Below are 27,148 nucleotides of genomic sequence, written 5' to 3'. Positions count from 1 at the left end.
TTAAATATTTCTTCTTAAAATTGTTATATATGCATGAGCAGCATTAATGAACTGATATATCGAATAAAATTAGTCTTCAAGCTAATTATTTTCTATTAATTTACGATTCTTTCTTGCAATATTTTATATGAATAATGTAGACATATTTTTTAATAAAAACTTCAGAGATCATTCTCACAAATTGCAAAAATTATTACGATAAATTATTTTACAGACAAGTGTTCTACAAATTTTTTTTTGCAGTTTATGTTGCAAGTTACTTATATCTGTATCGATACTTATAATTATTATTAGTAGGTATTATGAAACATCATAAAAAAAGAAATTTTTTTTTATTATAAATAGTTTTGTTATATTTTCCGTGACAATTGGAAAAAAACTTTTAACTTTCATTATATTTATGATATATATATTACATGATGAGCATATATATTTTTCTGATAATTACTATAAATATTATAATTATTATAATTACTAGTAATTATAGGTAAAAATGAAGGAAATAAAAAGAAAAGGAAAGAGATTCGTATTAAAAAATCGGAATAATTTATATATTTATTAAGTCATTATATATGAAACGAAAATAAATTTTAAATACATAGCAGTTTTAATTTATATTTTTGTAACTTTTATGATATATATTTTTGATTTATAAAAAAAATCTATGAAATTCAATCGTGAATTAAATATTCTTAAATTTCATATTAAATGATATGGTCTCAGGCAATTTCTATACGAATAAATATACGAGCAAATATTTTTTCGACGAAAAGTTTTTTAATCTTAAATTCTCTGTTTAGATTCATTGAGAATGAATATAACATTTTAAAGAAAATTAATATATATTAAAATAATTAATATATATATAATATAAATTAATATTAAATAATTATATTCAAAAACAAGTATTTAATATTTCAAAAAAAAAATTGATTAGTATCGAAAATACATTAAGAATTACAAGTTATTTTAAAAAAGAAGCAAATGCAAAATATTAAGCAAATTTTCATATTTAACATTGAATTTAAATAAAACTTAAATTAAAAATAGAACTGATCGATTTTACGAAGAATAATAATTTGCTAAATAATACATTTGATAATACATAATGATTTTTATGAAAATCATTTAATGAGAGAACAAAGAAGAAAAAAACAAAAATATCATAAATAGAATTTTCAATGCAATTACAAATTTGAGAAAAAGAAATAATTTGATATTATTTAAGGAAATCATTTTTCTTAAACGAGCTAAAAACTAAGTTGCTTATTCAACAATAAAAATAAAAAAAAATAAAAAAAAGTCATAAATAAAAGTTTTATCAATGTTTGTTAAAGTTCTCTTTTTGAAACATTAATATTTATAAAAAATTCCAATAAAAAGTTTTATTCATCTTCTAGCATATAGTTGAAAAAAAGAAAATGAATTGTCGGACAAATATTTATACTGACTTGTAAATCTATATAGTTATACTGCAGGTTTTGCTTCAAATATGTTTTAGCAAGTTTAAACGAAGATGATTGCAAATTATTAATTTTAATTGATCGAAACGGATCTCAATAAAGTCATTTTAAGTAAATTTTTGAACGTACCTTCCAATATTTCTTCCTCAACAATTAAATTTTGTTTCAAATGATAAAATACTTTTATAACAAAATCCAATGTTTTCGATATTGTCATTCTATTAGAATTAGATTCGTATAAGAAATATTCGACGTAATTAAAAGTGAAATCGATTATATAAATAATGCAATAAATTCATTAAAATTTTTAAAAATTACATTACGAGAAAATAATTCAATTAAACGATATATAGAACGACATAACGATATAATAGAATTATGAGAATAATTAATCGTAATACTTTATTTATATAAGAAAATATAATTGTGGGGTAATGTTAATTAATAATTTATCAAGAGTAGAAGTATACATATTTACATATATACATAGATTTAAATAAAGAATTCGTCCCGCTTATTTTACACGAAGGAATTCAATCGAATTTTAAAGTATGCTTTGTTTATCTTATTATTATCTATAATTACTTATAAGATACAGTATTGGACTTTTATTACTATGTACAAAATTTTACCATGCTTTTTAATTATAATAAAGCAATTATTCTTATCAATTACTTTTTATCAGTTACTTGAAGAAGTGATTGACGCTTGCAATAAACATTTTTGATTAAAACAATAGACAAGTATTCAAGGAAAGTTTTCAGAAAAACATATAATCTGATTAATTTAAAAAAGATTACTGGTATTAAATAGATATTGTGACTATTTTTTAAAGAAATCGCAAAAATATTTCTGTTATCAAAAACTCCTCATGATAAAACCGAGAATACTGATGAAGAAAGAACAAAACAAGAATTAAGAAATTATTTGAATCAAAGCAATTCTTAAATGAAGATTCGAACTCAATCAAATGTTTTTTCAAATCTCAATTTTTTAAAATTAATATAATATTTTGTTAATTAAATTTAACTATTTATTATCTAAAAAAACAATATTAAAAAATATTAAAATAAAAAAAAATAATATTAAAATATTAAAATATTAAAATAAAAAAAAAAATAAAAAAAATATTTTTCTTAAAAAAGAAACCATTTGAGCTATTATTTAGAAAAATATTTTAATTTTGATCACGTTTTATGTTATTACATGATTATTATATTATTATTATATAATATATAGTTATATAATAGTTATATAATATATTATGTATAATTATATATATATTATAGTGATATAGAATATTATATATTATTATATTATAGTGATATAGAAAAAATTATATCACATATTTTATAATATATATATATACATATTTTATAAATTTATCCAAATTATCTTATCGTTCTGATTCTTATTCAATAAACACTGAATAGTGGCAAAAAGTCTCTATCAAGGATTCATTAATAAATTCATAAAATTCATAGTTCTTTTTGTTGCTTATAATATAATTTAAATATTTCGTTTGCGTGTTTAATAGGAATAAATTTTGTATGGATAATAATTTTTTGAATGAATTATACTTTTTATATTTCGGTGATTACTTCGGAAATTCTTTATTGTTCGCTAAGCGAACAAATTTTAAAATAAACTAAAATCTATTTTACGAAAACATTTTTGAAAATTAAGACATGTTTTTTAAATTTTCAATTCAATATAAAAATATCGTTTATTCGTTATATCTATTTCTAATAAATCTATTATAAATGTCTTTCGCATTTTCATTTTAAATCTTTAATTTATTTTACATAATTTTACATAAACTCTATTAATTCATCTTCATATTGTTGATTTTACGAATCATCAATGTTAAAAGAAATAAATTCAAAAATAAATTAAAATATTCAATAAATTTATGAATCAAAGAGCCCAATATCTTCAATAAAATAAAATAAATTAGATATATTATCACACAATCTCGCAAATCTTGTGATATCAAAAACGTCTATTTTTTTTTCTTTTAATGATTGAAAATATCATCACATTCGTAAGTTAAATTGAAAGAAGGAAATGTTCTAAATGAGACTTTTCAATTTCGCTATTGCATATTTTAAATAATTGTCTAGAAATTGTTTAGCGATCAAAATAAACGAAACAAAGAACAATTTCTATCATATGTTTGAAGAATTTTTTCGTATCCATTGGCGACAGGATAACTAAGCAGGAAAAGGTAATCCATCGAATTTTATGAAAATTAGTTATTTCTGCATAATTTTTTTCTTCTTTTTCCCCAATTACCGTTTTTCCTTTAAATTATTAAAAAACCACTTTGTTTTAGAATACGTAAAAAACACATGTTGTGTTATAAACAGCTTCATCCCTTACTTTATTCTCAAGATTATTCCAATTTCCAAAGAATTTCAAATTGACTTGATAGTCTCTAACTCGAAAAATAATGATAATATAATAAGAGTTGATCGAAATTTTGAATATAGATCGAGTTGTGAATGGCAATTAAAAAATTGCATAAATTATCTATTTGCGAAATTACTATACTTTACCGAACAATTTCCATCATATGTTTAAGATACCGAACGTTTAAGATTTTCACAATCATCTATCTCTTTCTTTGCCAGGATTCAATAAATAATAAATTTATAATTAATTATTAGAATTATTATAGTACAACAGAAAAACAATTTTATAAATAAAATATAATGATAATATATAATTAAATTATATATAATTATAATATAATATATGTCCCATGAATAAATTATACAGATATGTTTTTTGTTCATTGTTTCAAGAAATTCCATTCTTGCATAAAATCATTTATAATATTTTCAAAATCTAGTACATTAGATTTAGATAAAAATATTACAACACAATTGTTGCATGATTTTTTACAATATTTATATATAAATGTTATATACTAAGTGCAAATGATAATATTCTAAATGATGATTTGAATGTTTTTTTCAATATAAGAAACCGGTAAAAAATATATAATCTATTTATTTCAGCTGCTGATTAAAAAAAAGGCAGAATATTTGAGACATATTCATATAAATAAAAAGGAATGTTAAAACAAAATTGAAATTTTTTTATTAATTTAATTAAAAAAAGATGTGTACATTTTATAGATAACATAAAATTCGAAACTAATAAATTAAAATTTTATTTATTTATTTATTTTAATATATTTTATAACATTAACACATAAATATAATAACATAAATGAACTGAAAAAAAATTAGTTGAAAGTATGATAAAAATAAAACAATAGATACATCATTGTACACATTATACAATACATAGTATTATCAATAACTATCAATACATACTATTTATACACTTACATTATTAAGTAGATTTAAATAATAGAAAAATTTAAATTCAAATGATAATAAACAAAAAATATATATATATATAAAATATAAAAAAAAATTGCTGAAAGAATAAAAATTATAAATATTAATAAAATAATAATAATAGAAGGCAATGATTTTATTTTCACATTTTTCAAAAATGAATATATATAACTATAAAAGTATAAATAATGAAAATTTATTAAAATATTTTTTATTATTAATTAAAAATAAGAAAAAGTGCTTATAAAAGAAAAATTATTTGATAGCAATTATAACTATAAAAAAAAATCATATTTTATAGAGCAAATAACAAAATTGATGAAATAAAATTATCACATTTCAAAATAAAAGTATTATTTATTTTATGATATCTTGCCATAAATCAAAAATAATATAACATACTATTTTTTTACCGTTTGCAATATGACGATAAAAATAATTTAAAAATACTTTCTGTTTGTAATAAACATACAATCACTTTCGATAGTATAATGTATATATATACGTATATATAGGATCATATATTTTTTTCGTGGAATCTATTGCTGTGATTTATTGCTCGGATTCTCGTTCGATGGAGTCATTCATAGAATTATGTCGATATAATTTACGATTTAATCATAATTATATTAAAAAGAAGAAATATTTTATTGTGATGCTTTAATAAAGTCAAGATAAAGTCTTGTAATATTTCTATTATACGTTATTATAATTACAATTGTAAAATTTTTTTCTGCAATTTTCATTCAATATAATTTCATAATACTTTCGAATTAATTAAATATTTATTTAAAATATTTATTTAATATCGAAAGTATTATGAAATAATACATATTGTTCTCAATTAACACACCATCAAAATAATTTAATTTAATCTAATTTTTTTTTTTTTTTTTGATAATGTGATTTAGAAATTTCTCTCCCTCTTTCCTTCTCTCCCGGAAAAGAGAACAGGATAATGCCGGACTTTTATGGGCTATATTTACTGACATATAAAGAAAACACCAGGAACTCATTTGAATACATTCAATCCTCCCATGTCCATACCAAGTAAGGCTCAAACCCGTTGGGGGAGTTATGTTCCTATATATATATATATATATTGTTCCTCTAGAAATATATTGTTTGTCGATATCCCGATCACAGAATGTCGACAGTTGCAAGAATCCTAATGTATAAACAATACTAGTGAACTCTCATTTCTGATGCGAGGAACCTACACTTTTGTACCAGCGTATACTCACACCTATACCCAGCAAGAATACGTGTACCATCTAAATTCGTAGACCAGACTATATCTGAGAAAAGTTCTGAATCCGAAATTTTTTAATAATCAACATATAACAATCGAGTTTCTTGTTTCAATCGGGTCAATTGATGCCTTCTTCTGTTCGTGCTAAGCAGTTTCCTTCCGTAACATCGTTCGAAAAGAAGATTAGAGCTTGTCAATTTCTTCTGTTAATCAGCATGATAATGTATAATAGATAGTAAGAAGAGATCTTTTCTGATAATGTCTACCAGAATGTGTTACTATTCCTGCAAGATATGCATGTATCGTGATGTCACTCATACAATGGGAACAATGTTTATGCTTTTCCTTTGTGCGTTACAAATACGCATCAAAATATCCATGCCTGGTGAGAACATCATACGGAAGATAAACGATCCATAAGTATGATCTATCCATTCTTCCAAGTACGGGAAAGTAGCCTCAACTACGTTTTCTATGGAGTTCTATGATTTCTCTCGCCATCTTAGTCGTGCTATCCGAAGTAATCTGGCATCTTATAAGCTCTATAATCCCGCACGATCCTCTCACCGCATCGCCGAAGCTCTCACAGTATACATTGTTACGCAGATCTCGGTGAATAAATGAAGCCAAAAGCATCGCTATAATATACGGTATTTCCTTATGATTCTAATAGCCGCGGTTCGTTGTATCTTTCGTAAAATCAAGTGATTGCGAGTTATTCAAAAATTATTGGTGTCTTATAAGTCGCAATACTGAAAATTATCTTCATATACGAGACTCTCCTCCCAAGTTTGGTAGACGCCTAAGAGCAGTCACAGTTTTTTTGCAGACGCGGGATAAGACGCTGAAAGTGCGCTTTGAAATTTTAGCAGTCATCGAGGAAGAGACCAAGAGATTAGTTCATTGTTTCCTCTATTATGTCTTAGTGCCTAACCGGATTTCTGTTTGAGGCGGGAGAATTATGTAAGCCGCGGTTAGAATTAGAAAGCCTTATACCATGTCTTCCATATTCAGTTGTGAATCGAAGAGAACACGGAAGCCACTTCCATCTCGGCCAGACGCGCGGCCTCCTTGCTCCCAGTGATAACCAGTATCATCGGTATAACACACAAGGCTGACACCGTAAAATGTGAAGTACGCAACGCACAGTCGAACGCGATATTCCATGATATAGAATCGAAAAGTTTTACGGAATATTTCGGTTCATTCTCCTTTTCAGTATAGTTCCGCCTCAAACGATTTTTATCCATTTGCTCCGAAAGAAATCTCAAATCACTAGATATGGGGATATCCGGTGATATGTTAGTTAAGATGTTTATGGGAAAGAATTAAAGATATTAACTATATCTAGAGACTACGGCAACCTTTCTTCAAAACGTTAATGAATCGAACAGTGATCTATTACATCAAAGATCTATCTTGCTTGAAACCAAATTGGCAGTTGGAAAGATACGAATTAATCTGGAACAAATATCATGATAGTCGTGAAATGACGCTTTCATACATTTTTGCGACCTCATTAAGTAGTTATATCGGCCTATGAGGAGGATATGCCAAGAATTCTGTTTTCAAAAAAGAGGATCATGCAATTACACTTCTGAGATCGGAGAAACGTCCCGATCTTAAGTATACATTAAAGAGATGTTACAAGCATGGTCCAAGAACACGCAGAGTCAGAATTCATGCATTGGATTCAGCTGTTAGCTGATAGCTGTTATGAAAATCGATCAAGACGTGGTTTCTTTCTCTCAGGTTGGAAAGGTTGACTCGTTTTCTTTGCAATGTTGTCTGTAGTTGTTGTAGTATGTTTTTTTATTTTGTGTACGGAGTCTTTCGAAGAGTAGACACTTTGGCTAGAGAAGGCCATACTCATCTTCTTTTCTCTTTTGCCTACAATTCCAGATTACTTCTCTATGGCCTGGATGGGAATCATTGTAGGTAAAATGTATGAGAGAAATATATAGAATTCCTTGATCTTTTCTTTCTTCTTTTTTCCAGGTTACTCCATGGAAAGAAGAGGTTCGAATAGTTGTACGAATGGTGCTTGTAACTGCCCATTTCTATCCTGAAATCTAAGAATTTTCCATCAATAAAGTTACTAATCCTTTACATAAGAGCGTCTTGTTGGGAGAAGTTGATTTGTTTTTCTGAATTTTGCGCGAAATTTCTGAAAACGCGTTGATTTGGTCGGTCCTCGTTGATGGGCGCCTTTTCAGAGATTCAATTTCCTTCATTTGCTTGAGCTAAATAGAGAAATGTTCATTCGTCTTCTTCATTTCAGTAGACAGGTCCGAGTTTATTGTGCTTTATTACTTCAGTGATGGCTACTCGCAATTGCACGGTTGATTTGCGATCTTCGTATCACATATATTTTGAAGCTTTTTGGAAATCGATGCAACGTATTTGATACCTTTTTACCTGCTTGATAACTTTTAACATACGAGCCGTAATGTTCTCTTTAGATTGGTTAATCGTTCTTTCTGGACTTCTTCCTTCTCGGGTAGGGGTTTGTTTATCCTGGAGGGGAGAGGGACAGCACTATCAGTGCCGTCAGAATTCTCGTCTTTAGTTGAGGCAAATAGCGCCTTACATAGGAATTGCCTCTTAGTTCTGCTAGTATTTGTCCTTAAATGGGTCCGATGTTAACCACGATGTCGAGATTCTGTCGCTATTTTCTTTTTCTTCGCTAACTATTAATGAACATGTCGGGGAACATGCCCTGTTTCTTAATATCCTCAGAATTTGAGAGGAGCGGGTTGGTTACTGTCGAGAGGTGCTCTTCTCGATACGGAGACAGCAAAATTATTATCCTTTTGGATGTTGTCATTGTTGCAATATTATACTCTTCTCTTTTCCATCATTAATTGTAGTAGTATGATTCTTCTCTGTGAATCTCATGAACAGGTCATAAGATTGATCCGGGCAGGAATAATATTTCGAAGGAGAGACAGGTATCTCCAAATGGCCGGTGATCAATGCACCCATCGATTCATCCTCAGTGCCACCGATTAGGAAGGCTCTCTTCGCCGCGTGCCTTAGTTTGGAGTTAGAGATTACTTTATTAGAAGTTATCATCCTTTCGATCTGACCAATTAAAGGTCGCCGTTCCTATAAGACATAACCACTGAATGATCTGCTCGGGAAATACGCTAGTATTATATCTGCAGCCCCTGGGACAACCTAATCTAATCTAAAAGTTATTACACTCTGATACCATTGTTACAAAATTTCCGATCGATGGATTACTATTTATCTTCGATGTGTTCGATGATCTCATATTAATAACGTTTATTTCCGAACACTTTCATTGTAACGGCCGGATTTTTTAATTTCCGTTACAACATTTTTTCTTCTCGATTCTAATATTTTCTTCGGTGATTCGAATCTCGGAACTTTTTTCAAAATCCTCGCATGTCGTTTGTGACGTCTCGCCGTCTTTTTCAAAATTTTGTCCCACTTGCAAATCTACAACTATTTTCCGAATATCATAGAGTAGAGATTTCGTGTCCAATTTCCGAAGAATGTGATATTGGAAATAAAAATAATTCGAAGATAAAAAGATCACCAGTGCACAATAATTTTAATGTAAATTCGAAAAGTGTATTCTTATTGGTTGTCGAATCAATAAAAAAATAGATTTAGAACGGAAATCAAATATAAATATAAATCTGTTATAATTCTATATTTGTCAATTCAATTCTCCTTTCTTTGTGATCTTTCATTTTTTCTGTTCTGAACTCTTATGCGAAAAAATCTTTTTACTTTGTTGATTTTTGTCATTTATAAAAAGAATTCAAGGTCTTTATCATGAAAAAAAATCTATCAAATATTCAAAGAGAAATTCAGAGAGAAATGAATATTTAATAAGATATAAAATAAATACTCTTTACTTTCCATGAATCTTCATTCAGCACCATCCACGATAGTTTTATTATAAAAGTCATCTCTGATCCATGATAACTTCTTAATATTTTATTTTTCCAATATTTCTAATTTTATGATTACATTGATATTTATATTATAGTAACATTATTTATAAACAATTCCTCAATTTTTAACAATAGTTAAGATTACTTGAAAAATTCTAAGCAATTGTATTTCAACGAGTTCATTTTCTTGTCCAATCTTTTTATCAACTGGATACTCGAAAGATATTGTAACATGTCTTTGAACATCCTCCAGATCTTGTTTTTAATTATATGGAATTATATCAAAACTAGACAGATTATTATTAGATTATTGTTAGTAGACATTTTTGAAGGAATCATTTTCAAATTTTTATTTTGATTACTTTTACATTGACAATGAGCATTGAAAAAATCTTACCTAAATATTTTTTATTTTGAGATTACTTTGATTGATTATACTAAATAATAATATTATTTATTATATAACTAAATAAATAAATGAATTATGATTATAATAAATAATAAAATAAAAAATTAATAACAATTCTATAATAACAATTTATTATAGATTTTGCATAATTTACAATCTGAAATTCTATTATTGCAATTTTTTGTAAATGATGAAGCAATATGACAATTTTGTGAATGAAAAAATTTTTCTTTCTGTTCTGCAGCATTTTTTTTATTGTTTTTGCACTGATTAATCCATTAATTCATTATTTCTTCATTAAAAATTGTTTCATACACCATCAAATCTTTCTGATAAAAAAATAATTGAATAGATTAATCTTATTTTATAATTAAAAATTTTATTTCATGAATTAAAAATATTTGCTGTGATATTAATTCAAATTTTGTATTTATGCAATCTTTTAATAATCTACATAGAAATCTAATATTCCATCGTTCTGAAATTCTGTTATATTCATTTCCTCCTTTTTTCAATCGAATTTCCAGAAATCAATTTTCTCTTGACTTAAGTGTTCATTCAATTTTCGATTGCATTCATATTGTAATCAAGCATCATTAGTAAACAACAAATAAAAAAAAATCAATTCTGTGCATGCTGAAAAAAATTTCTTGTGCTGAAAAATATATTTTTGGTAAATTGTCTTAATGTGTAATATTTTCCCATATATAATATCCTTACTTGTTGAATATTATTCTCTGATATTTCTTATCACTATTATTTGAATGTAATTGCATTTATGTTTTATTCTAGGTATTATGCTATTATATTTACATTATTTGAATTATCATAATGTTTCATATAAAATTCACAAACGTAAAAAAATAATATAAATACCAAAATTAAAAAAAAATCAATGAATATCATTAATTACCATCAGAATTTAATACCAAATTTGCTGTTCAAAAAGAATGATCTTAACTGATTAAAAAACCATTGTTTCTGCAGACAAACTACTTTTCAGAAATATGTGTATAGTGTTATAAGACATTGATTGTCGCGTGTTCATGCCGAAAATATCCAGAAGATTAATCGAAAAGAGTTGAAGTTTAAAAGTCCTTGATTTTTATGTCTCCAACCGCCATGAATAATAGACTTTTTCTATATTTGTGATGATCAACAACTATCGACTTCGACTATTATTGCATTCGATAATCATCTGGACTCGATGCCTCGCGGATGTATTGAACTCGCAGGAAGTGAACAAAGTTTGCACAATTTTAGAAAATTTTGATAAAGAATATTGAAAAAGATAAAAAATCTAATCGATAAAGATTTAAAATTTCGGGAAGAGTAATTTAATCAATTACAGGATACATTTCGTAATTTAATAAATTGTTTGTTGTTTATTGTTAATGATTTTAAATTATTAATTATAAAATTAATGTATATAGTTAAAGTTATTCCGTTCCAAATACAAACATTGAAATTTGCAATTTTCTTTTGCATATTTTTATTCTCTCATATGCTATTATTCTTAATAAATATGCATATGATATAATTTTTATCTTATTGAAAAATTTATTTCAGAATACACGATGCTGTTAAAGTTATTACCATGATTCTATAAATTTCAATCAAACTTCGAGATTCGTATTTCAATTAAAGGCACACACTATGCATATATTTACTGAAATAAAAAGAAAGGTTAGGTTACGTTAGGTTAGGCTTAATAATCTTTTTGTTATGAACAATATTATATTATAGAATATTAATTATTATTATAATACCAATAATACAGATAGAAGAATTTTCAACTCTGGATATTGTCAGAGAGTTGGATAAAGTTGTCCTTTATGATCGAATGCAATCTTACATTATCAAATGCGTTTCTCATAATAATCGATAAATCGATAAAATCGTTTTCACTTGATAAATTTGCAATCTTGCAATGATTCGAACATAGAGAATCGTATCAAAAAATTGACAGATTGAAAAAAACATTAAACGAATATAAACGAAGAATAACAACGATAAGGAGAATAAGACTTATAGAATCAATTATCGAATTTTTATATAATTCTTTAATGTTATAATGCTTCTCGTTTAAAAGTTTCCGTTTTGATTTGATATTTGAAATTATTGCAATAGTGGATATTATATCAGCATCAAATGTTATATTACGAAAAAATTGCTTACGAAAAAAAAGAAGCAAATATAATATCTCATAAACACAAAATAATCTTATAAGATTATTTATGGTTATGGTTATTATATTATGGTTAATTTTGTCTTTTTTGAATAATATATAAAGTTATCATAAAACTAATATACATTTTAAATATATATATATTTTAACATATATTAAAAATAATTTATTTAAATTAATTGAACATAATAATTATTTAAATTAATATTTATTTAAATTAATTCAATATAATAATTTAATTGAATTAATAACTGCAAAATGTATAGCAATTCTATTCTAATCTTTTCTATTATTTCAAATATTTCTTTTTCTTTTCTTAATGGATATATAGTTTCTTCATAATATATTCATTAATTTAATTATTCATTTCCAAGCTTGGTAATAAATATCTTTAAAGAAGCCACGCAGTTTGCTAATTCATAAACATAAGATAATCATGGCTCTTTTTCTGCGAGTTATCTTTGCTATAATTATATTGTTTCCAGCTATGAATACTTAAGGAATATATAATTTTGTAATTATGATTAACAATATTTTCTTTTCTGTATCAAGAAATTTATATTCTTCCTCTTTCTATCAAGAATTTCATAAAAAAGAAATCATAAATAAGAAAGAAAGTAATAAAATAAATAATTGTAAATTAGAATCAAAAAGAGATATATAAAAAAAAAGTGTAAAGTTTATAGCACGAAAGTAATGAAATTAAAAGATTCAATATAGATAAAGAGTTTAGAAATGTTGAAAAAAAAATGAAAGAAGGAATAATATGAATATTTTACATTTTATTGATAAATCCAAATCAACATTTGTAAAAAAATTTTTTTATTTCAGAAATACTTTATAAAAATTCGCATGATTCAGTATTAAGATGTTGAATTTTTTTCAAAATATTATTTCAATAAACAAAATTAAAACCAAAATATTTAAAAATATGAGCAATAAAGTAGAATTAGTAACAAAAATTATAATTGATGATGATTCTAAAGTGCAGTTTTAATAAGTATAAGCAAAAATATTGCAAAAATAGTAACTGATTTATATATTACATTAATACTTTTCCTACGCATAACGAATTGTCAATTTTCTTGTCAATCAAATATAATGAGTCAGATTACTTTATTTTTTTATTTTTTGAATAAAATATAGCTTGAAATGTTTATTATATGTTCCAATTTGAATCGATTTTGTGGATTATATAAGTATTGTATATCCCAGACTAAAATTTCGAAAATAGCTTTAATAAGCTGCCTAATTGTTTTATATTCAAATTAATATTTGTATTAAAATACAGATTTTTTTTTCATCTGACGTAATTTCATCCTCTTTCTAATCATTTCATTATAATTTCGGATTAAAAATGACTTTTTTTTTATATGATACGAATGCCATTTATTGATATATCTATTATATACAATTTATGGTAAAAAATGTTGCATTGGTTTTGTCGAATTTTCATATAACCGAAATATTTTATCGTTGAAATTATACAGAAAATTCAAGCTATTCTTTAATGATGATATTCATAGAGATAAAATTCCTCGAACTCAAATAATTAAAGAAATATGAAATAAATAAATTAAAATAAATTTAATTGATCAATAACTAAATCTATAAAATATTAAACTTAAAAACTTTTATAAATATAATATTTATATATTCAGATAAAAAAATTAAAACAAATATTCTCCTATGATACTCAATATTAAAATCAAAAACTAATTCAGATTCACCTTCAATTAAATCAAAAGGTGTTCGATTTAATTCAATTAATATTATTGTAAATATTATTAAATATAATGGATATAATAAAATTGCAAATTTAATATTTCTTTGATAAACAATAAATTCATTAAACGAAAATCTTGCAATTAACATTATTAATCTAAAAACTAAAAAATATAAATTAATTTAAAAAAAAATTATTGTAGACATTAATCGTACTGACCTCAAACTTCTTTTTTGTCAACTATCTTATAGATGTCTTTTCAATCTTCAATATTAATCTTGCTCCTTGATCTTATTATGAGATTCTGTAAAGTAAGTCTATGATTATATCGAATCTTAGATACAATTAGAATATTTATTTCTTATATTGATAATTCAATATTATTTCAATATTATTTTAATAATATTTTATTCGGATAAATAGTCCTGAAAATCTTTTCGATACGATATTTGGAATGATATGCTGTTTGTTTATTACAAGTTTAAAATCGAAAATTAGTTAAGATCGAAGGATTATATGATATTAATTAATTTTCAATTTTAGGATTATTTTTTATTATATTAATATTATATATGTTCATAAATATTAGATTTGAAGTTAATTAATTTAGATAGCAAACTAGTCGTGATACATGACATACATGATGAATAGAATTAAAATATGACTTAGAAATAACCATAATATTTCAGCATTTTATATAAGTTTTTATATGTATTGATATATTGATTCAAAATATTAAAAATATATTAAGATTGTTTATTTAAAATGCAAATAAAAAGCAAATTTCACGTATACTTGAATAAAATTATATGATGAAAATAATTTTTAATAAATGATTCATTTTTTAATAATATGTATCAAAAGAACCATACTTTTTTTTTTTAATAACAAAAATTTAATTGTTTTTATTTTTTATTGGAATCTTCGTGCAATGAATTGTTGTGTAGCGTAATGACAAGTTTCATTTTGAACCTCGGAAAGGAACTTTGTAATCTACGCGATCAATCAGACGTGAACATAATCAGCACAATTTGATTATTTATTTTGGAATTTTTTGGATTCACTGATCGAATACTTATTTAGATTCACAATTTACAGATTATAATGTGTGAACAAACTGTAGATCCATGTGTGGATTCAATCTTTGTGAAATTAGACGAGATGGAATATGATCACGGGACAATGGACAAGTAATTATCATTAACTGAAGCTAATTTTATTAAAGATAATAACGCTTAAGAAATGAATAGCAATAGTGAGATCCGATCAAAGGTAGGTTCTTTATTTACGAATTCATAATCAATTTTTCTGACACAAAATCATATATGATTTTCAGTGTTTCTGGAGATTCAAATTTTGTATGCATATAAAATATTTTTTTCTTAATAGTACAAAAATTAACATTTTTAATAAATTATAATTTGATTTTTTTATGTGAAAATTATTTTTTAAGGAATGCTTTCATAAATATAACAAAAATCGATGTTTTTATGAACGTAATGAGTAATTTTTACGGTCAGATTCGAAATCAATATATATAGATATATAAGAAATTTTTCTATTGTCAAATAACAATATTAATGTATTTTATTGAAACGCTTTCATTTTATTACATAAATATCTTACATAAACAGGTTAAATTCGTAGATAGAAGTATTAACCGCAGTTGATCTTCTTTATATTAGTAAAAAAGAAATATTTAATTTAAATATTTGATTAAACATTGTATTAATCTAAAGAAAATATAACTTATTTTATTATTCTGTCGCGGAATGACAGTGAAACTTCCTCTTCGTTTCATTCTATTCGTCTCTCACAAATAGAGATTGCGAGCGTAATCATTCGACTAAACACATTCGATGCAACGATGGATCTTTTCAAGAATCAAATCACAATATTTAAAAATCACAAAATTTCGAATAAAAATTTACATGGATTCCGCGAAAGAACACGTTAAATTACAGAATCGTATTGAAAAATTCTATTGAAAACTATTTTAACATCTTCAGTTAAATTTATAATGAAATGTTTCGAAAAAAATGAAGAGAAAAGAATTGAATTAATTATTGATGATTATCATGGCGTAATTCATTGAGCAACAGTCGTATTGCTCAAGCATATGTCAACTTATAAATTTTATCGAAAATCGAAACAAAGAAACGTGAAAAAATATATATAATGATAAATCCATATTTGCCACATTATTTAATTGCCACTTTTAAAATACTCTGCAATATTAATCAATTGAAAATAACTTATCATATTTACTTATTGCCAACGATCTTGGCAAATTTTCTTATTTCGAAAATGAGAATTGAATGTAATTATAACAAAATCTTCGAAACGAAATTGAAAAAATTGATTTGTTTGAACACATTTTGATTCTAACACGATTTCAAAACAATTGTTCGTGCATATAAACACTACTAATGTAAAAATGAATATCTTTTGAAAAACGTCACCATTACCTTCACGTTGATCAGCGTTGCCACTGCAAAATTCAAAAAAGAATAGGATGCATCTAAGATGCAAAGAAATTCGTCACGAATCGAAACTGCATAACTGTTTGTAATTAGATTATTATACAGAAAAGATTGCAAGAATGATCTTCAGGAGTTCTAAAATGAAATTTTGAAATTCAAAATATTCGTAAAATACTTATTTTGTCATCAAATATCTTACAACAAGAATTGATAAATACTACAATCATACACGTTCTAAATCGCGATCAGAAATCAATACTAATTAATCATTGACGAAATAAATATTTCAAGTTCAATTTAATATCTTAAATTCTACATAGTTTGATTTAAATAAAATAATATTTTAAATGAATTAAAATTTCGACGTTAAAATTTTAATAATTTGAACCACAAAATAAAATATCTTGCTTTCTTTCGATTCATTCTTTAATCTAAAAGACTCTTTATTATCGAGATATTGAAAGAAAATCAAAGTGGGGATAAGTTGTAAATAATGATAGTAAAAAATATTTTGCAACTAGAAAAACTATCTCAATTAATGGCAATGATTTTTGATGCAGAATATATAAAAAAAGATTAAGAAATTATTTTAATCGTATTGAATGCGAACTATTATTTTCAACAATAATATCTAAAACAAAGGGGAAAAATTAAATTATATAAAATATTTCAAAATAAAATCCAAATATTTTTAATATTTTTCTCTTAAATGAAATATCATTTTAAAAACTGTATTAAATAAAATATTTAATTTCAGAGTTACATGAATACTGCAAAATAAACAGGATTATTTAATACTTATTATAAAAATGATATTTCATTCAACTTTGACAGAAACTAATCGAACATAGAATCGAATTAATAATAAAACTACGGCTTACGACAAAAAAAGAAAAAAAATACAACGAATCACTTTCGAATAAATTGGTCTCATTAAGTAACTGTTTTCGCAAACGGAATCTAATATTCTTTACAATTTTATGGATCATTGGATCGACGGTTAGATGAAAACATGGATCGTTCAAACATTAGAACACCGACTGATGAATACGAAAATATGTCATTGATTCTGATTTTGCTCAGCAAACTTATAGATATAAGTTCTTTTGTCACCTCGAAAAATTACGATTTTACAATATCTGGAATGAATTGAGAATCCTGGATCGAACAAAGTTATGCAGATCTCCAGACACACACAGAGAAAGAGTCATTCGTATTTTAAATAATACTAAAAATTTATTAATGAAGAAAGCATGATTCTTGTATTGATTCTGTGCTGTATTGTGTCGATTAAGGAAATAATTCTTTCATTGCAATAAACTGGATTTGAATGAATTGGGAGTATATCTATAATTATGGCAAAGCGTACAAAAGCGCTACTTGCTAGTTTGAATTATAAAAATTCTTGGAAACGAAAGAAGGTTTTTAAACGATATTTTTCTTTCGAAGAGCGGGTATACAAATAACAAAAATCAGGCAACACGAGATAAAACTAATCGTACATCGTTATGTTCTTATTTAGAGAAAAAAAGATATAATTTGCATCTTGAATCATCTTCTTTCTTTCAAATGCAGATTTAATCGATTTAATTGAAATGCCAATATTCCAATTATCATCAAGGATAATTTCGATATATGAAAACATATAAATGAGCCTCATTATGCTGATCAATTCAATAACCAATGTTCGTGTTATTTTTATCGAGCGAAAAAGTCGAGAAAACTATCATTAAACGTCATTTTAACCAAATCGATTATTCAGAACAATATTTGGAACGCATGTCTTGATTAGAAAAAGTGTATTGACAATTTTTTATGAGCCTCGACTAAAAGATTAAAACATTGAACTGTCTTTTACGCTATTTTTTTATTATCAATTGATAATAATAAAATATTTAATAATTTTAACGATTGTTCTTCAGCATTATTTGTTGTTGATTTATTAATTGATATATTTAGAGAATAATAAATTTACAAGAATAAATGATTAATCGCCTTGATAATAGACTTCAAACAAATTGCAATGAATCTCGTTGTTTTATGCACGTACGCAGTGATTATATCGTCCAATAGATTTAAACATCGAAACGAAGAAAACAATTTTGTTTATTATGAAAAATCGATCCATCAGATCTGTTAATATTCGTTATCGTAACAGCAAAATTGTTCATACAATAACTTTGGTAACTGGCTTGAGATAAATCCTTATCAGCCAACGTCTTCATCAAATGAATTGTTTACGTTAAGAACTTACAATTGGTAAATCAAATATTATTCGAGTGTCATCGATTCTTACACGTACGATTCTTATAGTACTATCATGAGTTTTTGCAATGTATACATTCGATCGATCTATAAACTTACATAAAATTGAAATTATGCAACATAAAGATGTATATAGCATTGATTAAAATTATGATATATTAGAATTTTTATATTTCTCGAAAATTGTTCATCGTTCGAGAAACTAATGAATTCAATTCCAATACTATAAGATTTTATAATACAGATTTGATAATAGTTTTTAAACAAGAAATTATATTATATTAAATTGGCAATTAATAGTAATGTCTGAAATATAGATAAAAACGAATATTGCAGCATATTTAAGTTAACTGGATTGCCAAAAAGACTTTTGTCAATATTTTTGAATAACTTTATTTGGCGTTATAGACAAAGATGATTTATTAACATTATTATTAAATTGATTGAGTTTCATACTTCAATTTTTCATCTCAAAAATCATTCGATTTGAATTTGCGTTATAGGAAATGCTGTAATTTTTCTCGTATATATTGCATATGAATAATCTAAAATAATATGTTTGAAATGATTATTCTTATGTCAATTTTTTTTTCTATATTTTATCAAATAGGATAATATTCTTGTGTTTTATCTATTGTCTATTGTTCACAATCTATTGTGTCTGAATCTATTGTTCACAATCGTTCGCAACGACGAAATTCTCAACCGATATTCTAACATTGCGAACCTGAAAACAGCTATATTGATATCGTTTCAAGAAAAATCACCATCGAAAAGAAAAAGATTAATTTCCGAAGAAATACACAGCTTTTTGAAAATCGTTATGAATCATTCTTGGATAAGAAAGTGTTTCTATTATCTACAAAATGCAATTATACCAGTCGAACATAAATTCTTATAAAAAATAGCTATATCACATATCATCACATATTTGATCGTCATTTGGAAGACTATGATGCAAATATCAATGCTGTTTAATGTGATAATAATTTTGGTTCATTACTCACAAAGACAAGATTAAATGGATTATCTATTAATGTATCAATGTAATCTCAATGACCATAAACATACGTGATGAGTCCTTTATTTGCATCATCATCGATCTTTTTTATAAAAGAGAAACGATATCGAAATCGCATTCGTTTAAAAATTTATAATCTTTGTATGTTTCTCAATGAAAAATGTTCGTTTCGAAATCATTGGCGATATGATCACTGAAGCATTCATTGCAGCTTTTACACGATTCATCGTTTGAAAAAGAATCTGCCATATATTTAATAATAATTTCGAGAACACAAATAACGAAATTATGCTATATTATATAGAAATGAATATTTCAAAGATAAGGAAATATTCAATCTTTTTCCTTAATTTCGATGGGAAGCAATAAAAAACAGAGGAAGAATTCTCGAGACGTTCTCGAAATTGAGATAATTTTTAATTCCTGTCCAATATAGGATCCCAATAATTCTTTCGTGTCAACTTCTGCTCATTTTCTAATTGGTACTTCTTTAAGAGATAGATTTTTCTCAATTCACAATTGTTTGTCAAATTTGTGACACATTCAAAAAAATGAAACGAAATTTTTAAACCAGATGGAACAAAAAATATTTGCAGATGGAATAAAAAATATTGTACAAGTCGAGGAATACGAAGAAACACGATCTTTCACCATTACTATCTTGATATCTTGAACGAATCGAGAAGATAAATTTTAGACGAAATAAAATTATAGTGACTGTGTGAATCAACCAAGGTAAGTATAGGCACAAATGGTGTCATTTCATGAAGATTCTTTCTCGCTCTCTATTCTCACTTCTATTTTATCGAGATTTTTAGATAGACATTTGAATTTTAAGTAACACGATGAATCAATGGAAGGGCATATTTTTTTCGATGACTTGATACATAAAAATTTGATTTGATAATTTATGATTGGGTTAAAAAATTTGAAAGAAAAATTTCTGCAGTATTATTAAATCTTGAATTTCTCATGCATGTATATATTAGATATTCATTCTCTCCAAAAATATATTGAAGATGCAATGAGAAAAAGGGCGATATTAAAATAAGGAATCATGTAAATTAAATGTTTAGCTTCATATAATAAATTTAGTTATTCGTGATCTAGTCATTGTACAAATAAATCGTATTGTTGAACATTCAGCATTTGTTGTTCAAAATGAAAATAGATTTTCGATTCAAAGTTATTTCAAAATAATTTTCGCGAAAAACAATACGATCTGAATCTAATTCATATTAGATTCTTATTAGATCTTTATTTTCATGATCTTTACAAGATTTTTTTTATGTTTTTTTTTACTGCGAATTATATTTTTGCCAATGTTCATTGATCTTTTGTGTGATCGTTTAAGAATTCTGTGATACAATCCCATAATCCGTTGTATATTAAATTTATTTTCACCAAAAATTTCTAATCTATAGTTGATAATATCTTCGAACTTCTTTGTCTACAGGGCATTATTTAATGCATACTCGCACCATTTGCCGATATATTATTAACATTGTTAATATTGATTATTTGTTAAAATTGATTACTTTAATATAAAAGCTGCCGCAATTTATCTCTCTAAAATTTTAGATCTCTCTAAAATTTAAGATCAAACTTATATTATATAAATAATTATAGAGTATAGAATAATTCTTATTTCTACAAAGTTGTATCACAATGTAATAGATTAAAATATTAGTGACTTTCTTCCAAAAAAATGTACATTAATATTTAATACTTGTACATTTTTTGTAAATTTTTTATGACAATAATAAAAAATAAAAATAATATTCACTCTTTTTATTTGGTTATATGATCATTCAACATGTCTTTGAAATTTTTTCGTTTTCTGTTTAATGGAATATTATTTTTCTTGTGGATGTTATCCGAAAAAAAAAATACATGTCAATAAATTTTTTTGAGAATTATCTGTCTTATAAATTTCAAAATGGACGTTCAATATCTTTTTATGTAGTATGATTATTTAAATTTAAATCTAATATAGTTTTTATTATATAAAATAATTATTCCTCATATTATCGATAGAAAATTTATAAAATGAAAAAAATATGCATGCATTATAATTTTGAATGATGAAAGAAATAAAGAGAAAAAAGAGGTCAATTAAAAATGCAAAAATAAGTATCTTATGATATATATTTTTTTATTGTATCAAAAAAAAAATTAATCTAAATATATATTTATCGTAAAAGTAAGAATATTTTCTTTTTTTCCAGTAAAAATTGTAACAGATTATGCATCCAAAGCTGTTGGTTAGCATGTAGTAAAAAAGAATCTTCTGAAAAAATAATATAAGATAAAGTTTCATTAACAACAAAAAATATTTATGAATAATGAAAATACACAAGTACTATGGAAAATTTTGGAAATATTGGAAAATTAGATGCAATGAATTCCAAATCTGGAAATTTTGATTTAATTTCGCATTGAAGTTAAAAGGTCTGTATCAGTATTTAATTATAAATTATTAAAAGAGTAAACTACATTAGAAAAATAAATGCAAAAATATAAAATTGACTATAGATCGATTATAAATTAATCACTAATGCATATAATAGGATATTTTACAAACAAAAACATGTGGGATAAATTAAATATAAATATTTAATAATATTTTATATAATATTTATATAATTTTTTATATAATATTTTAAAAATATTAAGGAATTCATATCTTAGATTTATTGTCTTTATTCTATAAAATGAAAAATCATTGGTTCTAAAAGCGACCATTCTGATGGATGTTGATGTACTGTGATAAATATCTCTTGAGTTTCGAATCATTGCATGAGAGAATTCACTGCTGTGATTCTTTGACTTCTATGACTAGTAAAGTATTTGAAATAGTAATTGAATTGTAAAACTAATTGAATAGTATTTTTGTCATTTGCTCGATACAATTGAAAGAATTAAGATACAAATTTACTCTGCTCTGAATTTATACTAATTGTAAGAATTATCAAGAATCTATGGAAGTAATTTTTAATTCCAAGCATAATTAAATTGATTCTGCCCTAAAACTTTTATCCACTTTTTCATTACTGTTATTATTGTTATTTTTCTTGCATTCCTGAGAAGAAGGCTTTTCTTGCTTCTGTTAAATTTACTTTTAAAAAGTGACAAGTCTTGTCAGTCTTCCAATATATAAATCATATCTAAGTCATGATAATTTTGGAATGAAATAATGAGGAATCAATCAATTACATATGACTTGAATATGATATCAGAATATAATATCAGAATAGCTAAATTTTCTAAATCAAAGCTAAAAAATTATCATTATTTATCGATAGCTTTGTTTGACACTAAAGATCCAATTTAAAAGATCCTTAATATACTTGATAATAATGGAACAAATAAAATTTTTTCAAGTGTTACATGTTGAATACATGTAAAGCAAGCCTATTATTTCAAGAAAATATTAGACAAAGAATTATTAGAGCTAAACCACTCAAAAATATGTACAGGTTGATAAATTTATTTATTTTATTGTTTTTCTAACAAAACATTTTATTGATTTTTCATTGGTTTTCAATTTTCTTTAATGGTAAAATTAAATTTAATGGCATAATGGTAAAATTTTTTTCAATTATCAGATATTTTTAACTGATATTTTATGTTAAATTTTCTAATTCATTACATGATGACGTTGCTGTTATTTTTTTGAATAAATTGTTTCATTTTATTTCATTAGTTCAAACTAACTCAATTAGATTAAAGTCATATATATATATATATATATATATATATATATATATAATTTCAATATATTATAACCTTGTAGTTTAATACATTTTTATTTACTTTTTCTATTTTTTATATTTTTTTGTAAATTTTATAATTTTCCATAATTCATATTTAGTCATTCACATTCAATGTATAGAATTTTGTTTTCAATTATATATTATATATTATAATCATATATATCCTTCTTTTTAGTTTAGAAAATATTTAGAAAAAAATTTATTAATTTACACTGTGTAATATGGAGTGTTATCCATAATAAATTCATTATTGAAATTTATAAAATTAATAAGACAATTAAAATAAGACAATAATTTTTCTCTAATCCATTTTTCAAAATTTGAAGAGTTTATTTGTTCATAATAATCTTCTGTGATGTGCATAATAAATCTCTTTAATAAATCTACTTTTTCTTTAATAAATCTGCTTAATGAGCAGTATAAATTTATAAAAATAATTTCTATTTTTTAAAACATTTTCTTTTTTGTTAATATTTATTAATAATTTGTATCATCAATATCATGTTTCATCATTTTCTTTAATAAATCTGCTTAATGAGCAGTATAAATTTATAAAAATAATTTCTATTTTTTAAAACATTTTCTTTTTTGTCAATATTTATTAATAATTTGTATCATCAATATCATGTTTCATCAATGGAATATTTCTATTTTGTTTTCTATTTTTCTTTTTTTTGTAAAATTAGATATAATATATATTTCTTTAGATGTTCAATCTTTCAATTAATATTTTTTTATATTAGTGTACTTTTTCCATTTAAAATCTTTTTCAATAATATACATAAATTATATTGGATTTTTTATTTTTCAAAATCTGTTTTCTCTGGCGTTAATAATTTTGGATTATGATTTTTTTTTAATGTAAAATTCATAAATGATATTTTTATAATATTTTAACAATAAAACTTTTTGACACTTTTATTGCATTTCGCTTAGAGACAATAATGATAGGTATTCTTCAGATTCTGAATTCTTTTTTTTTGTTATTCTTTCTAATCAGTATATAATTGTGAATTATGTGATAGTTTATTAAAAGATTTGTTTTGAGCTTCATCATTTTTTTTTATGATTCTCTAATTATTTTCGAGTCTCTTTATTATTTTTTTTTCTGTAAGATTCCAGAATATTTTTTAAAAATTTATTATTTATTAAATTATTTAAATTTATTATTTAAAAATTATTAAACTATTACTAAATAATAAACTATTCAAAACACAACAAAAATACTATAAATAATAAAGTAAAAATAAATTCATAAAAAACTAAAAATTTTATAGATATTACTAACATATATACAAATTACATATATACAAAACTACAAATTAATATGTTATATCATAAAAATATATATAAAATATACATATATAATATACTAATATACTAAAAATATTTTAAAAAATTATTTGATATTACACATTTGAGAAAATAATTATTTTCAATAATTCAGAAATATAGATAAAAATCATTTATTTTTTGGCCAATAGAGGCTAATTAAGAACTTATATATTAAGAGAAAAATCTTTTTTTGAAAAGAATCAAATATCGATATTTTATCTGAAAATATTTATTTTTTTTCAATATTGATTGTTATTCATCATTAGATGTTTAAATCTGGCATCAATTACATTGATATTTGATATTTTTTCATCAAAATTTGTAAAAGAGAAATCTTTTAAAAATTTGAAAAAAACATTATTATATAAATATGAATAATAAATAAATATGAACAATAAAAATTCTATTTAAAAACAAAAATTTATTAAAATTTTATTTCAACTTTTTTATTTTTAATTCATATGGCAGAATAAAAAATTTAAATATAATTTAAGAGATATAGATGGAAATATATAATCAGATTTTAATAAGTATAGAAATAAGCATATACTAAAAAAAATAAATATTTCTATATTTCTGCAAATATTTTATTATTGCATCAATGTGTATTATATTTTAAATTTCAGGAGCATTTAAAAATAGAAATAGCGATGAATTTACCGATTATCAATTTATCAGCAAGGCATAATTATAAAAAATTTGCAATATAATTTATTTTTGTAATCTATTTGTTACATCTATATTCAGAGATATTGACAGAAAATATTCGAGCAATCTTTAAAATCTATAGATTATATCTTTCTATATCTATTTATCTTTGGATTAGTATTTGTTTCAATATTTTGCTTAAAATTTTTTATATATAATATATATATATATATATATATATATAGAAATATTTATCCAGAATTTCATCTATAAATTAGGTTATCATATAATCCCATACTGATATATAAAATCACTATAGAATCACTATAGAATCATTATTATTTACGATTAAACATAAATTTCTAATTTTCATTTTATTCGATTTTCTCCAAATATAATTACATTCATTAAAATGAAAAATGTTTATTAAATTTATTGTATAAATGTTTATATTAAATTTATTTTTATCGGAAAATATAACAATATTTCAAAAAATATTATTTTTATTGATATATATTTTTTAATTCTTTTTTATATTATTTTTTCGATTTATCTTGTTAATATATGGTTTCTTTTTGTTATTCTATAATAAAAATTATATTCTTATAAGATTTTTGACAGAGTATGAAATTTTTCTTGAAACGAATAAAAAATAATTTCTAATTCTTCATTATAAATGGGATATCGTGATTATATTAAAAACATTATTTAAATTATTGAATTAATTATAATAAGGAATTATATTTTTTATAATATTTATGAAGAATAATAAATTCTATTTTTTTTAATACACAAGATGTTAATATATTCGTGGGATATTTTTGAAAATCGATTTTAAAAGCAAAACAAATATAAATATTTATATAAATAATGAAATTTATTGTTTATTTATAAATTGTAAGCAATTTAATTTTGTATATATGTAGATGCAATTCAGAAATAAAGTGAAATCATGTTGGTTTTATCATTGCAATTCGAATTATAATAATCACTTATTATATTTTTATTGCAACATGTGACATAAAAACCGAAAAAAAAATTGTAGAAAAAAAATTAAAATGTTTTTGAGAATTTTTTGCAAAAATATTTACCAAAAAATATTTTTTTTAGTCCATTTATTTATTTATATCCGTTTTAGATAGGCTTATTATAGGAAGTATAATTATATTGATAATTATATTTTTTATACGTATTCAAGTGCGTAGAATAATATTACAATAACAATATTCCAACTCAAAATTAATTGAATTGAAAAAAAGGCAATAATTTTTTTTTTCGAACT

The 27,148-nt window shown here is 23.7% G+C and overlaps 1 long non-coding RNA gene across 2 annotated transcripts in view; it reads left to right on the top strand.

Annotated features, from left to right (window-relative positions):
* Positions 1-21,839, top strand: part of LOC107993691 (uncharacterized) — a 59,553-nt gene extending 37,714 nt beyond the window's left edge. Inside the window, exons 3-5 of one of the 2 annotated variants that reach the window (XR_009832985.1) lie at positions 15,437-15,610; positions 20,704-20,842; positions 21,564-21,839. This is a non-coding gene — a long non-coding RNA (uncharacterized LOC107993691). The other variant, XR_009832984.1, reaches the window with a different exon arrangement.
* The last annotated feature ends 5,309 nt before the right edge of the window (positions 21,840-27,148 follow it).

This window comes from Apis cerana, linkage group LG16, assembly GCF_029169275.1.
Source record: "Apis cerana isolate GH-2021 linkage group LG16, AcerK_1.0, whole genome shotgun sequence".
NCBI lineage: Eukaryota > Metazoa > Arthropoda > Insecta > Hymenoptera > Apidae > Apis > Apis cerana.
This window is presented reverse-complemented; position numbering and strand designations above follow the sequence as displayed.